The sequence below is a fragment of the Lynx canadensis genome, chromosome X (genome assembly GCF_007474595.2).
Source record: "Lynx canadensis isolate LIC74 chromosome X, mLynCan4.pri.v2, whole genome shotgun sequence".
Taxonomy (NCBI): Eukaryota; Metazoa; Chordata; class Mammalia; order Carnivora; family Felidae; genus Lynx; species Lynx canadensis.
Genome location: NC_044321.2, coordinates 40,009,230 through 40,021,804, shown reverse-complemented (window position 1 = coordinate 40,021,804; position 12,575 = coordinate 40,009,230). Strand labels below are relative to the sequence as shown.

At 45.4% G+C, this 12,575-nt stretch overlaps 1 non-coding gene across 1 annotated transcript; it reads right to left on the bottom strand.

The window, feature by feature from the left end:
- Window positions 1-2,420: 2,420 nt before the first annotated feature.
- TRNAK-CUU lies at window positions 2,421-2,493 on the bottom strand. Its single transcript has one exon. It is a non-coding gene; the product is annotated as a tRNA-Lys (tRNA).
- Window positions 2,494-12,575: the final 10,082 nt, after the last annotated feature.

Below are 12,575 nucleotides of genomic sequence, written 5' to 3'. Positions count from 1 at the left end.
TTTCTTTCCAATTGTGTTTCACACCTGATCTCAAAATACAAAATTCTCCTTGCAAAAGGTGGATTTAAATAATAGTATTCTGAAATCTCTCATTATTTAAGCCCTCTTGCCATCTCTCTCTCTCTCTCCCCCATCATCTATCTGTCAATCTATTCATTATCTATCTACCATTGAAATAGTGTAGGAGTAGACAAAATTGAAAGACTAGAGGTGGTCCCAGCTTTTGAGTAGTTTATATGTAAGTGTGCAAATAGCAAAGGTTTCCCTGTCATTCTTTCTGTCTCTTTTTATCTCTGTCTCTGTTTTTTTTTTTTTCACTCCAGGTGGAAGATGCTGAAATTATTGGTTTGACCAAGTTTTGTGAGTGGAGTCTGGGAACATTTTGAGGAAAAGAGTAATTCATGGGTAGACATTTTCTGTAGTGAAAGGAATTGGTGTGGTGAAAAGCGTAAAGCAAATGTTCCAGAAAAGGGAAATTATGGGAGAATAATTTAATCCAGTTGTTGATGGATGTATGAAGAAGAACAAATGCATTTGCTTGACTTAAACCTTATTCTAGAACATATTTTTTTAAGTTTATTTATTTTGAGAGAGAGAGAGAGAGAGAGAAAGAGAGCATGAGCAGGGGAGGGGTGGAGAGAGAGGGAGAGAGAGGGAGAGAGAGAGAATCCCAAGCAACGAATCTCTGCACTGATGTGGAGCTTGACTCGGGGCTTAAACTCATGAACCACAAGATCATGACCTGAGCAGAAACCAAGAGTTGATGCTTAGCTGATTGAGCCACCCAGGCACCAAGGAGAAACCAGAATTTACTACTGGGATCTCTTGAGCTATCCTGGAGAGATTCAGTTGTGGTTTTTTTGCTTTTGTTCTTTTTCAGTTTTCACCATAGGACTTTCCTAGGGCCATGGTAAAAGAGAACCTCTTTACCCCGCACCCCCCACCCCCCGCTTACCCAATATTGTAGCCTTATTCTCCAAAATTCTCAATTTCACAGGTCCAGTGTTGATGTGGGAAATGTACATTCATGTGGTTGCTGAAAGCAAAGGGTGCAGTGTGGCCACACTGGGGCAGCAGACGCTCGGCTTTTGTAGCTTTTTCTCCCGGAACTGTGATAAATGGAGTGTTCTACGTACACATTACTCTCTTTAATTTAGATGTCTTTTCCAGACTGCCGAACTGAGAGAAAGGACTATCCTTAAAATACTAACAACGGAGACCTCGTTTTAATTAGAGGTTGGGTAAGAGCTTGCTTTTTTTTTTTCCTAATGGCTAGTTTTTCAGAGGTCACTGAGGGCAAGGGACTGTTTCTTAGTCATTGGATAGCCTCGGGGCAATCATAGTGCCCGCCATCTCATGAGAGCTCAGTAAGTTTTGGTTGTCATTAGTGTTTTTAGAAGGCAACTGCTCCAGCTCGCCAAAGCACAATCTCTAAGATTTTAGACCACCGCATCCAAAGGGACCTGCATCACCTCAGCTAAAGGTATTCACACGGTCGAGCAGATCTGCACATTTTCTATAGTTCGGCAGTCACGAATCAGATGCGATTCAGGTCGCCGCTTCTCAAGGAACCTTAAAAAAAAAAAATCAGTGATTCTGAGAAAGCATCTCTGACATGGTTACTTCTTATTTACTGTGTGAAAATTAATACAAGGAAACCTCATTAACGTGGACTCCGGAGGCTGGAAGCGGGGAGTGGTAGAAGGCACCTACCAGAAATGTCAATTACAGGAACAAATCATCAATTACAGACCCCTAACAGAAGACTCTTCAAGAGGAAAGAATGATCAATTACAGGCCCCCCAAGAGGAAACTGACCCCCCACCCCCCACCCAGGGGTGCCTGGGTGGCTCAGTCAGTTAATCGTCCGACTTTGGCTCTGGTCATGATCTCGCGGTTCGCGGGTTCGGGCCTCAAAGTCTGGCTGTCTGTTGTCTGCATGGAACCCGCTTCGGATCCTCTGTCCCTCTCTTTCTGCCCCTCCCCCATTCGTTCTCTGTCTCTGTGTCTCTCTCTCTTTCACTCGCTCACTCTCAAAAATAAATAAACATTAAAAAAAAAAAAAAAGAAATGGACTACCCCTGCAACTCAACCAAGGAGAAACCATCATCACGCTGAACTCCTGCTTTTCCCAAACAGGCTTGCATTCAAAACCATCTCTCCCAACTTCCTCCTTCTCCATAAAATAGGGCTCCTCTCCTCCGTTTGTTGGACTCACCTGTGGTTTTCCCATAGCTTGCATAGCCCATATTGTAATTCTCTGCTCTTCTGGAATAATCCCAGTTTTTTGTTTTTTTTTTTCTGTTAAAATAACTGGCTATTTTCTTTTTAAGGTTAACACTTCTGAGCTTTCACGGGCTCTACCCCATTTGCCTTTTTTTTTAATTTTTAAAAATTTTTGTTTATTTACGTAATCTCTGCACCCAACGTGGGGCTCGAACCCACGACCCTGAGATCAAGAGTCACATGCTCTTCCTACTGAGCCAGCCAGGCGCCCCTCCACCCCGTTTGTTTAAACCCGTTCGTTGGATGCCTACGTTTTCTTAGGTGCTCCTTACACACATAGCCCATTTCATATTTCTCTACATTGTAGGAAAGCTGGTTCACCCCTGTTTTTGTGGGTGCTGCAGCCTGGGATGCCCTTTTCTTCTTCTCAATCTAATTCTTCTGAGTCTTTCCTGGCTAGCTCAAGGCACGCCCTACCGATGCGGCCACAACGGACTCTTTTGTCGCTCAGTCTTACCCTCAGCACAGTGCTGTGCTAGATCACAGGCCCATTCATTTCCCTCCGTTATGAAGACCATCAGCTCCCTGAGGCCAGACCCCTGCCTTATTTGGCGTTGCCTTCGCAGGGTCCACCGGAATTTCTGGCACGTTGGAGTGGCTCCATACATGTTTGTGGAATGAGTAAGTGAATCAATCCACTCACCGCTGAATGAGATGTTTCATTTCCTTCCCTTCTCCTCCCCAGTTAAAATGCCTTGATATTAAGAAAAAGGTCCCGCTTAGGAAATTATTTTAGAAAGAGGCAGTCAGCTCCTACCTCCCACACAAGGAACATCAGAGAATACAAATGAATCGTCATTTACATGCGGGACTTCCTGAAGGAGGAAATTTGCACTGTGAAGCTCTCAACGTCCCAGCCACTGTGGAGTCAGTGGTGATAGGGGCCAAGCTCCTGGCACGCAGCTCTGGGAGATGCCCCGCGTCGGGCTTCCAGAAGCCCCTCCGTGTTCCAAGGATGCTCTCCGTTGATTTTCACAGCATCTCTGAATGATAAGCATGAGCAATGGAGAATTTCTTTCCTTCCTGCCCTTCTCTCTCTCTCTCTCTCTCTCTCTCTCTCTCTCTCTCTCTCCTCTCTCCTTTAACCTTCTTAACAGAGAGCTAGAAAACAGAAAAAGACCTAAATCAGCCAGGACACATTCTGGTGCTCATTCCACCAATCTGTGCTTCCTGTAGCTTAAACAGGTCTGGGTTTTAATGAATCCGTGGCATATGGGCCATAATATTCCAAGTGCCTGGCATTTCCTGCAATTTATGATCAGGCGGGGAATAGGTTGTTTTCTCCTTTTGAATGAATTCTCACAGGCCGAGCTTTGGAGTTCGTAAACTTGACACGTATTGTTCTCAAGGTCTGCGTCATGGGCGAGGCGAGATTGTTTTGTGTGCTGTCTCCTCCGTGAACAGAGAAGTTCACAGTCCCTCTCCAGCGACCGACAGTTGTTGGGCACGTGCCTTGTAGATCAAAGGCTCTCCTTCTGACTTGACCTCTGGTTTGTTTGTTTGTTTGTTTGTTTTCAATTTTCTCTGGTTTCCAAAAAGCCTTGCTGACCCTCGTGGCACTGAAAGTCTGCGAATTCAGAAATGACCTGACCTGCGTGCGCTCTTTGTTTTGGCTGGGTCTTTCGGAGTCGTCTTGAGCGTGAGGACAGTAGCTACGTCCCTTTGTTCCAGCTTGCTGAGAAAGCTGCCGTTGCATATCTCTTGTGGGCATTTAATGCCCCGTGCAGGTGACACCAACGGATGGCAGTGAGCTTAAGCAAATACCTGTGCGACTAATATTGATGTTCGTGTTGTGTTCTTGAAGTGAATCGAAGTTCCCCGCAAGCCTGACCTTCTCCTCTCCACCAAATCTCTGGCTGGCAGCAGTGGATTCTTTTTTTTTTTTTTTTTTTTTTTTTAAGAACCTCAAATTGCATTTCTCAGGAGTGCCTTCTACGGGAAATTTTCCCATGCTTTGTTTTCTAATATTTTATGTGCACAGGTCTTCCGAGCTTGCAAGAACTCTTTTAAGACGGGATCCCTGGATATGTCTGTGAAAGGCATTCTTTTCTGAGCCAGACTGTCAGGGGAGCTATTTAGAGCCTCCATCGCTCCGTTTGAGGGCTGAATGCTGCATTTTTCTGAGCATATTCTTAACGCAAACACCGAAAGGCTGCAAGCGTGCTGAGTATTTCCAGACCCAGGCAATTTGTCAGTGAACTGTAGATTTTCTCTTGCACTGAGGAGCCCTCCAGAAGCACCACTGGAATTTCCAAAATGAGCCCTCAGTATGTTGAAGCCACTGGCATGAGCCTGGGTTCACTGGCATCCAGGAGAGTCCTTTTCTCGATGTTGAAGGTACCCTTGCAGTACACCTTGGGTAAAATATTTGGAATCCCTGAGCTACTAGAAAAATGAGGAAAACTGTAGGTTCCAAAGATCCCAGTTCCAACTATGGGGGCGCCTGGGTGGCTCAGTCGGTTGAAGCTCCCACTCCGGCTCAGGTTGTGATCTCACGGTTCGTGAGTTCCAGCCCCGAGTTGGGCTCTGGGCTGTCAGCCCAGAGCACACTTCGGATCCTCTGTCTCTCCGTCTCTCTCTCTCTCTCTCTGCCCCTCCCCCACGTGTGCACAAGGACTCTGTCTCTCTGTCAAAAAGAAATATTTTTTTTTTATTAAAAAGCGCAGCATCCTTATTTTAAAAAGATCCCAGTTCAAAGATAAACATCAGGAGAGCTAGGAAGCAAGAGGCCTGGGTTTGCAATTTGTCACAGATGTAACAATTCTTGGGGCCTATGGGGGGCACACAACGTCCTTCTCTCACTGTGGGGAGACAGAGGCTGGGGGAGAACAGAAAAGGACTTCCCGGGGAACTCAATTCAGCCGGGGACACCGTACCTACATCGGATCTTGCTAGCGCTTGATGGGGCACGAGGGTTCCCGTGGTAATTCCCTGAGGTTAACCAGCTATGACAGGGGAAAGTGATAGCCGTATGATTCATGAATGTGTATAACCAAACTGTCCCAGGCAAGATTCACAGGGTCACGTAGAGACCAGCGTCTGAGGTCAGGTTTCAGGGTACCTGCATGTGCTGTCCTGTAAGCAGACGGAAAAAGCAGCCGTCAGTGTCGACTTGAGTAACACCCCAATCCACGATTCAACACCACTTAGTAAGGAATTTGTAGGGGCGTAAGATGGAGAAGTGTGTTTTTTTTCCCCTTTCCTTTCCTGCCACGAGAATGGACTAGAAGAAAAGTAGAACGCCCATAATTTTACTGGGGTTTCACCGAGTGTAGGTAGGTACCATTTCATGTATGTGGATCGTATGGGGCTTCTCAGATGCACAGCCGACGTCCCCGGTTTGTGAACTGGTGAGTTTAAAACTTGAATGATGGATGGTAACACTCCGTGGTTCATGGTGGGACGAAGTTAGAAGGGGAAACAATGACCCACGGTGTAAGCCACAGGCACGTCAAAATGAGAAGCTGTACTAATTGAAAGAACTTCCTCTTGAAGCTCGGATTACCTTGGGAAAGTGTACGATGTTCTGTACCAGCATTTCAAAACATTTAAGCTTCTGTGATGCCTGCTTGACTTGATTCCAAATGCATTACCTCCTGCAGATAAAACATGGGAGCAGGAGTTGACTTTGGAAATAGTATAGATCAAATGAAGCCCGGTGTCTTCAGAGCAAGTTTCCTTGGTTTTTACTTCCTTTGGCCACCCAAACACTGTTAACTTCGGAGGTGATACATCAAATGGATTCTACTTTGGAGTCATTCGGTCTTCTATCTTACGACAGTTAAGTTGGTGAACCCTTTGCTCTTAAGTAGATTTTATTAAAAATTATATATTACTCGAGGGGCGCCTGGGTGGCTCAGTCGCTCAAGCATTCAACTTCGGCTCGGGTCACGATCTCGCCATTCGTTAGTTCGAGCCCCGCGTCGGGCTCTGTGCTGACAGCTTGGAGCCTGGAGCCTGCTTCGGATTCTGTGTCTCCCTCTCTCTCTGCCCCTTCCCTGCTCGTACTCTGTCTCTGTCTCTCTTTCTCAAAAATAAACACACATTAAAAAAAAAAAAAAAGAAAGAAACCGGGGGGCTCCTGGGTGGCTCTGTCGGTTAAGTGTCTGACTTTGGCTCAGGTCATGATCTCACAGTTTGTGAGTTCGAGCCCCGCGTTGGGCTCTGTGTTGACAACTGGGAGCCTGGAGCCTGCTTCGGATTCTGTGTCTCCCTCTCTCCCTGCCCCTAACCCACTCGCACTCTGTCTCTCAACAATAAATAAATGTTAAAACAAAACAAAACAAAACAAGTTTTAGAAAGCCCCTAAGGCAGAATCGTGCTTGGCGTGTTTGAGGAATAACGAGGAAAATGGTGATGGGGAAAAGCAGAAGGAGGTAAGACCAGACTACGAGAAGAACTTGGAATTTGACTCTGACTGGAATGCGAAGTCACTGGAAGGTGTTGACTGAGTGACAGGGGTACAGTGTTGGGAAGAGACTGTTGGCAGGCCGGGGGGGGGGGGGGGGGGGGGGAAGCGGAGAAAATGGCAGCTCATACTGGGAAGTAAGTAGTGAGAAGACGTCATAGTCTGGATGTATTTTGAAGGTATCGCAGAATGGCAGATTGGCGGGTTGGACGTCGAGTGCCAGAAACCAAGGATGACTCCAACGTTTCTGCCCCGAACAGCTGGAAAAATGGGATTGCCAAATACCAAGACGGGAGAGTACGGAGGAGGTGAAGGGGGCAAGATCAGGAGGGTTTTTGTTTGTTTGGGGGATTGTTAATTATTTTTTTACTTTAAAAATAACTTTTAATTGAAATATGTTCTTTTTAAAAATTAATTAACTAATTAATTAATTTAGAGAGACAGCGTGAGTTGGGGGAGGGGCAGAGAGAATCCCAAGCAGGCCCCGTGCTGTCAGTGCAGAGCCCTCCATGGGGCTTGAACTCATGAACCGTGAGATCGTGACCTGAGCCGAAACCAAGAGTCAGACTCTTGGCCGACTGAGCCACCCAGGCGCCCCTGGAAATATCATATCCTAGCAGAAAAATACTCATTGAATTTTCACAAAGTGACGTCCCCTGAAACCCGCATGCAGATCGAGGAATAAAACACTGTCACAGACACAGAAGTAGTGACTTCGGGCTGGTATTTGGATAACAGGTCTTTTGTGCAAGGAGATTTAAAAAAAAAAAAAATTGAGCTTTGGCAGCACGTAGATGGTAGTTAAAGCCACGAGACGAGATGAAATCACCTGGGAAGTAGATGTGGCTAGAGAAGAGACTTGAGGACTAAGCTGTGGGATCGTCTAACACTTAGTGATTGGAGACACGAAGAGGACACAGCAGAAGAGACCGAGAAGGAGCGGACAGTGACGTGGGACAAATCAAGACAGAGTGAAAAGAAAGAGAGAGCATCTGCTAAGTACATGCATTCTGCTACATACTGGGAATAAAGCAGTTCTATCTATCTATCTATCTATCTATCAATCATCTATCTATCTATCTATTTGTTATCTATCTATCATCTATCTATCGTCTATCTCTCATCTATCTCTCATCTATCTATCTATCTATCTATCTATCATCTATTTATTATCTATCATCTATCTATCGTCTATCTGTCATCTATCTATCATCTATCTATCTATCAATCATCTATTTATTGTCTATCTATCATCTATCGTCTATCTCTCATCTATCATCTACCTATCTATCATCTATTTATTATCTATCATCTATCTATCGTCTATCTCTCATCTATCATCTATCTATCATCTATTTATTATCTATCATCTATCGTCTATCTCTCATCTCTCTATCATCTATCTATCTATCATCTATTTATTATCTATCTATCATCTATCTATCGTCTATCTCTCATCTATCATCTATCTATCTATGTATCTATCTATCATTTATTATCTATCTATCATCTATCCATCTACCTATTATCTATCGATCTTGTGTCAGGATTCTCACACAGGGAGTCGTGACACGGAGCCTTTTCTTTCCAGGAGGTAACTTTATTCCTGCTGGCGCCACTCAGTTGGGTTCGTACCCGAAGATCTGAGCCCCGAACACCACGTGGTGTAGTTTCTTATGTATTTTTTACTTCTTTGTCTCCCATAGCTGGTAACACACAAACATGCCGTCTGATTAAGCGGTCTCATGTTACAGGGTCATGAGGGATGTTGTCATGTACGCGTATAGCCAGGTTGCCTTGAGGTTTCTTTTTTCTCCTTAGGGAGGGGACCCTACCACAATCTGTCTATCTATCTATCTATCTATCTACTATTATCTATCTATCTATCATCTCATTATAAATTATAAAACAGGCTCTGAAGAAAAAGCACAATGAAGATGTTTAAGTGGAGGGATCTGATTTAGTTAGGACCAGCTTCTCTGTGGAATTGATATTTAAGTTGACCCTTGAAGGATAGAGAGGGATTATGCGAGATCAAATGTGGGGGCTGTATTAGTTCGTTAGGGCTCATATAACAAAATCCCACAAACTGGGTGGCTTCGGGAGGTTATTCTCTTATAGTTCTGGCAGCTACCAGTCAGAAGTCGAGGTGCAGCCAGGTCAGACTCTCTCGGAAGGCTCTAGGGAGCATCCTTCCTTGCTTCTTCCAGCTTTTGGAACGTGGCAGCAGTATCCCAATCTCTGCCCCTGTCTTCACCGGGCTTTCTTCTCTGTGCGTTTGTCTCTGCGTCTTCTCTTCTTAGAAGGACACCAATGATCGGACTTAAGGCCCACGTTAAATCTGGCATGATTTCCTCTTGAGATCCTCCATTAATCACATCTGCGGAGACCCTATTTCCAAATAACGTCACATTCTGAGATTCTGAGTAGACGTGTCTTGGGGGGGGGGATCACTATTCAGTCCACGACAGAAGACGGCCAGGAGAAAAAAAATGTTTAGGGGTGCACGGGTGGTTAGTTGGTCAAGCATCCGACTTTGGCTCAGGTCACGATCTCAGGGTTCGTGAGTTCGAGCCCCGCGGCGGGCTCAGTGTGGACAGCCGGGAACCTGCTTCGGATTCTCTAACTCCCTCTCTTGTTGTGCCTTCCCTGCTCGTGCGTGCACTCTCTCAAAAATAAATAAACATTTAAAAAATTAAAACAACAAAAAAAAGAAATGATCTGTTTGAAGCAATGATGTGCCGAAGCTGGTGGGAACCCACCCTGAAGAGCCGGTCGTTAAATTTGTAGCAATTTTGTTATCTGTGCCCCAATCGCATCCACTATTTCTGTCAACTTTATCCCTTTGGGTTAAAGTAGGCAGAATTCTTAGATGGCTTCCAGTGAGCCTCACCCTTGTATAATCTTCTCACTCTTGAGGGTATTTGAAATCTTTGAATATAACATGAAGACTGTGCTGATGTTATGTTACGTAGCAAAATGGAGATTATCCCGAGTGGGCCTGACCTAATCAGATGATCCTTCAAAAAAATTAAAAAAAATTTTTTTTTGAGAGACAGAGAGAGACTGAGCATGAGGGGGGAGGGGCAGAGAGAGACACACACGGAATCCGAAGCAGGCTCCAGGCTCCAAGCTGTCAGCACAGAGCCCAACGCAGGGCTCGAACTCGCTGACCGTGAAATCCTGACCTGAGCTGAAACCGGACCCTTAACTGACTGGGCCACCCAGGTGCCCCCAGATGATCCCTTTAAAAGCAGGGTGTCCTCTGGCTGGTGACCGAAGAGGAAGGCTGAGATTTAAGCACAAGGATTCAGTGCACCCTTGCCGACTTGAAGACGAAGGGGGCAGCTGGGGAAAGAACGTAGGTCGGAGAACCAGCCATGCTATGCCTGACTTCTGGCACGCGGAACTGTGAGGTACTGAATTTGTGTTGTTTTAAGCTGCTACGTTTGTGGTCATGTCTCCCCTAATGAGAAACCTCGTACACTTCGGAGGCCCCGCTAAAGTAAGGCGAAGAAGGCTCAGGGCTGGTTTGCCGAGCAGGGGCTGACCACAGAGAAGTATCTATGAGGCACCGGAGACTCCTAAGGGGGCAGGAGTGACGTTATTACCAGGTGTTACTCATATGATTACGACTTCACAACTGTCTTGTGAATTATAATCGTGGTTACGGGGTCCGTGCCGATTCTTACGTGGTGTGCCATTACAAGTAAGCAGGCCACACCGTGGGCCTTGTGAGCACCGACGCAAATCCCGGCCGTGGAAAAAGGAACCGCGTGAATTGCCGCATCATGTTCTTTCAGATTCCAGGTTGTTCTCTTGGAATATATTTTTTCTCTTTTTGCAGGTTGGGCAGGTGCTCTGGAGGATGTGGGCGCTTGGATACAACTCCAGACTCCTATTTGCTACGTAGAAGCAAGCAGCTCGCACAACAGAAGCCCAGTGACAAAAAAAAAAAAAAAAAAAAAAAAAAAAAAAAAAAAAAAAAAAAAAAAAAAATTGCAATCTTTCTAGAGATTTCCAATCGGTGCAAAGGGGTAGCACAGCCCTGGCGCAAATGTATCGCAAAAGAGTATTTCTTGTTCTTGGTTTTTCTTTTTCTTTTTTTTTAAATTTTTTTTAACGTTTATTTATTTTTGAGACAGAGAGAGAGAGACAGAGCATGAACGGGGGAGGAGCAGAGAGAGAGGGAGACACAGAATCGGAAGCAGGCTCCAGGCTCTGAGCCATCAGCCCAGAGCCCGACGCGGGGCTCGAACTCACAGACCGAGAGATCGTGACCTGAGCTGAAAGTCGGCCGCTTAACCGACTGAGCCACCCAGGCGCCCCTTGGTTTTTCTTTTAAAGCAGCAGCTTTTGTAAATTTTTATTTATTTTTGAGAGAGGGTGTGTGCGTGCGTCTGCACAAGTGGGAGAGGGGCAGAGAGAGAGAGAGAGAGAGAGGGAGACACAGAATTCGAAGCAGGCTCCAGGCTCTGAGCGGTCAGCACAGAACCGGATGTGGGACTCAAACCCATGTACCACAAGATAATGACCTGAGCCCAAGTCGGATGCTTAACTGACTGAGCCACCCAGGCGCCTTCAAAAGAGTATTTCTGATGTAGTGAGACATGATTGTGGCCTACTTTACTTGTAGGTGTTGACATGAAGTGTGCTCAAATGAATAAGGCTAATGAATGATAGGCGGCTGTTAGGGAGGAAAAGCTTCTTTTTTGCTCTATGGTCCTTCTAGCCAGACTTAGAATCAAATTGACCTAAGACAAATAAGAGAAAATGAGATTTAATAGGCGTTCATATTGGGAATCCACAGAGACATGGACGTTCGAAAGACAATGAGAAAAACGTGAAGCTTATATAAGCTAAGGAGAGGGGTAGGGTCTGGGGATCCAAAGGGGAGGAAGGCCCTTAGTAGAAACTTGGGAGGAGACGTTTGGAAAAACAAAAGTTGCCCTGTGAGGCAGATAAGGTTCTTAGGTAAAGAGGAGGTCTCTATTAACAGCGCTCTTCCTGGGTGGGCTCTCCTTTCCCTTGCAAATTTAGGCAGTCAGGGGGCGGGGAGAGAGCTTTTCCTGCATCTGCTGGGTTTTGATTACCTTTAACTTGAACTGAACTTTATGCCAACGCGGCGCATTCTGGGTCGTCTCGTCCTGCACCCCTTTGTGGCTCCTGGGTTGAGCTGGAGTTAGTTTTTTAATGTTCATTGCCTTCCGATTCTCCCTAAAGGTGAGTTCTGATTCGGATTTCATGCTTCCTAGCTTTGTTGACTTAAGGTTGGGTCTTTATAGGAGTAATCGATCTTGCTGGATTGTATGTAAAATCAATGCGTGTTGGGCAGGGGGGGTCCAGATGATGGGGAATGGCTTACAGGGTAGGGAACCGGTAGAGGAAACAGAAGCCTCGGCCTCTTCTCCCAGGCAGATGTCCTTGAAAAATAATATAATAATCCCATAATAATAGCTTTCCTTTCTATAGCACTTTTGAAGCAAAAGCAATGATTATCTCCATTGTACCATGAAATACATGACCAGTGAAAATCAATAACTTCCCATTGAGAAAAAGGAGATCTGGCCAGGTATCTAAAACAAGATATGTGAACGAGAAGAGAGTTAGCACAACAAAGCACCGATGAAGCCGGGGAGGAGACAGATTTTAGAAGAGGGTTGGATGAGACAGAAGTTGCTGGATGTGTACTATGGGTGTTGATTTTAAAATGTGTGTGTGTGTGCGTGTGTTTTATTTAAGGTAACTTCTTTTACTTTTTCTTTATTTTTATTTTTTAACGTTTTATTTTATTTTTGAGACAGAGAGAGACAGAGCATGAACAGGGGAGGGGCAGAGAGAGGGAGACACAGAATCTGAAACAGGCTCCAGGCTCTGAGCT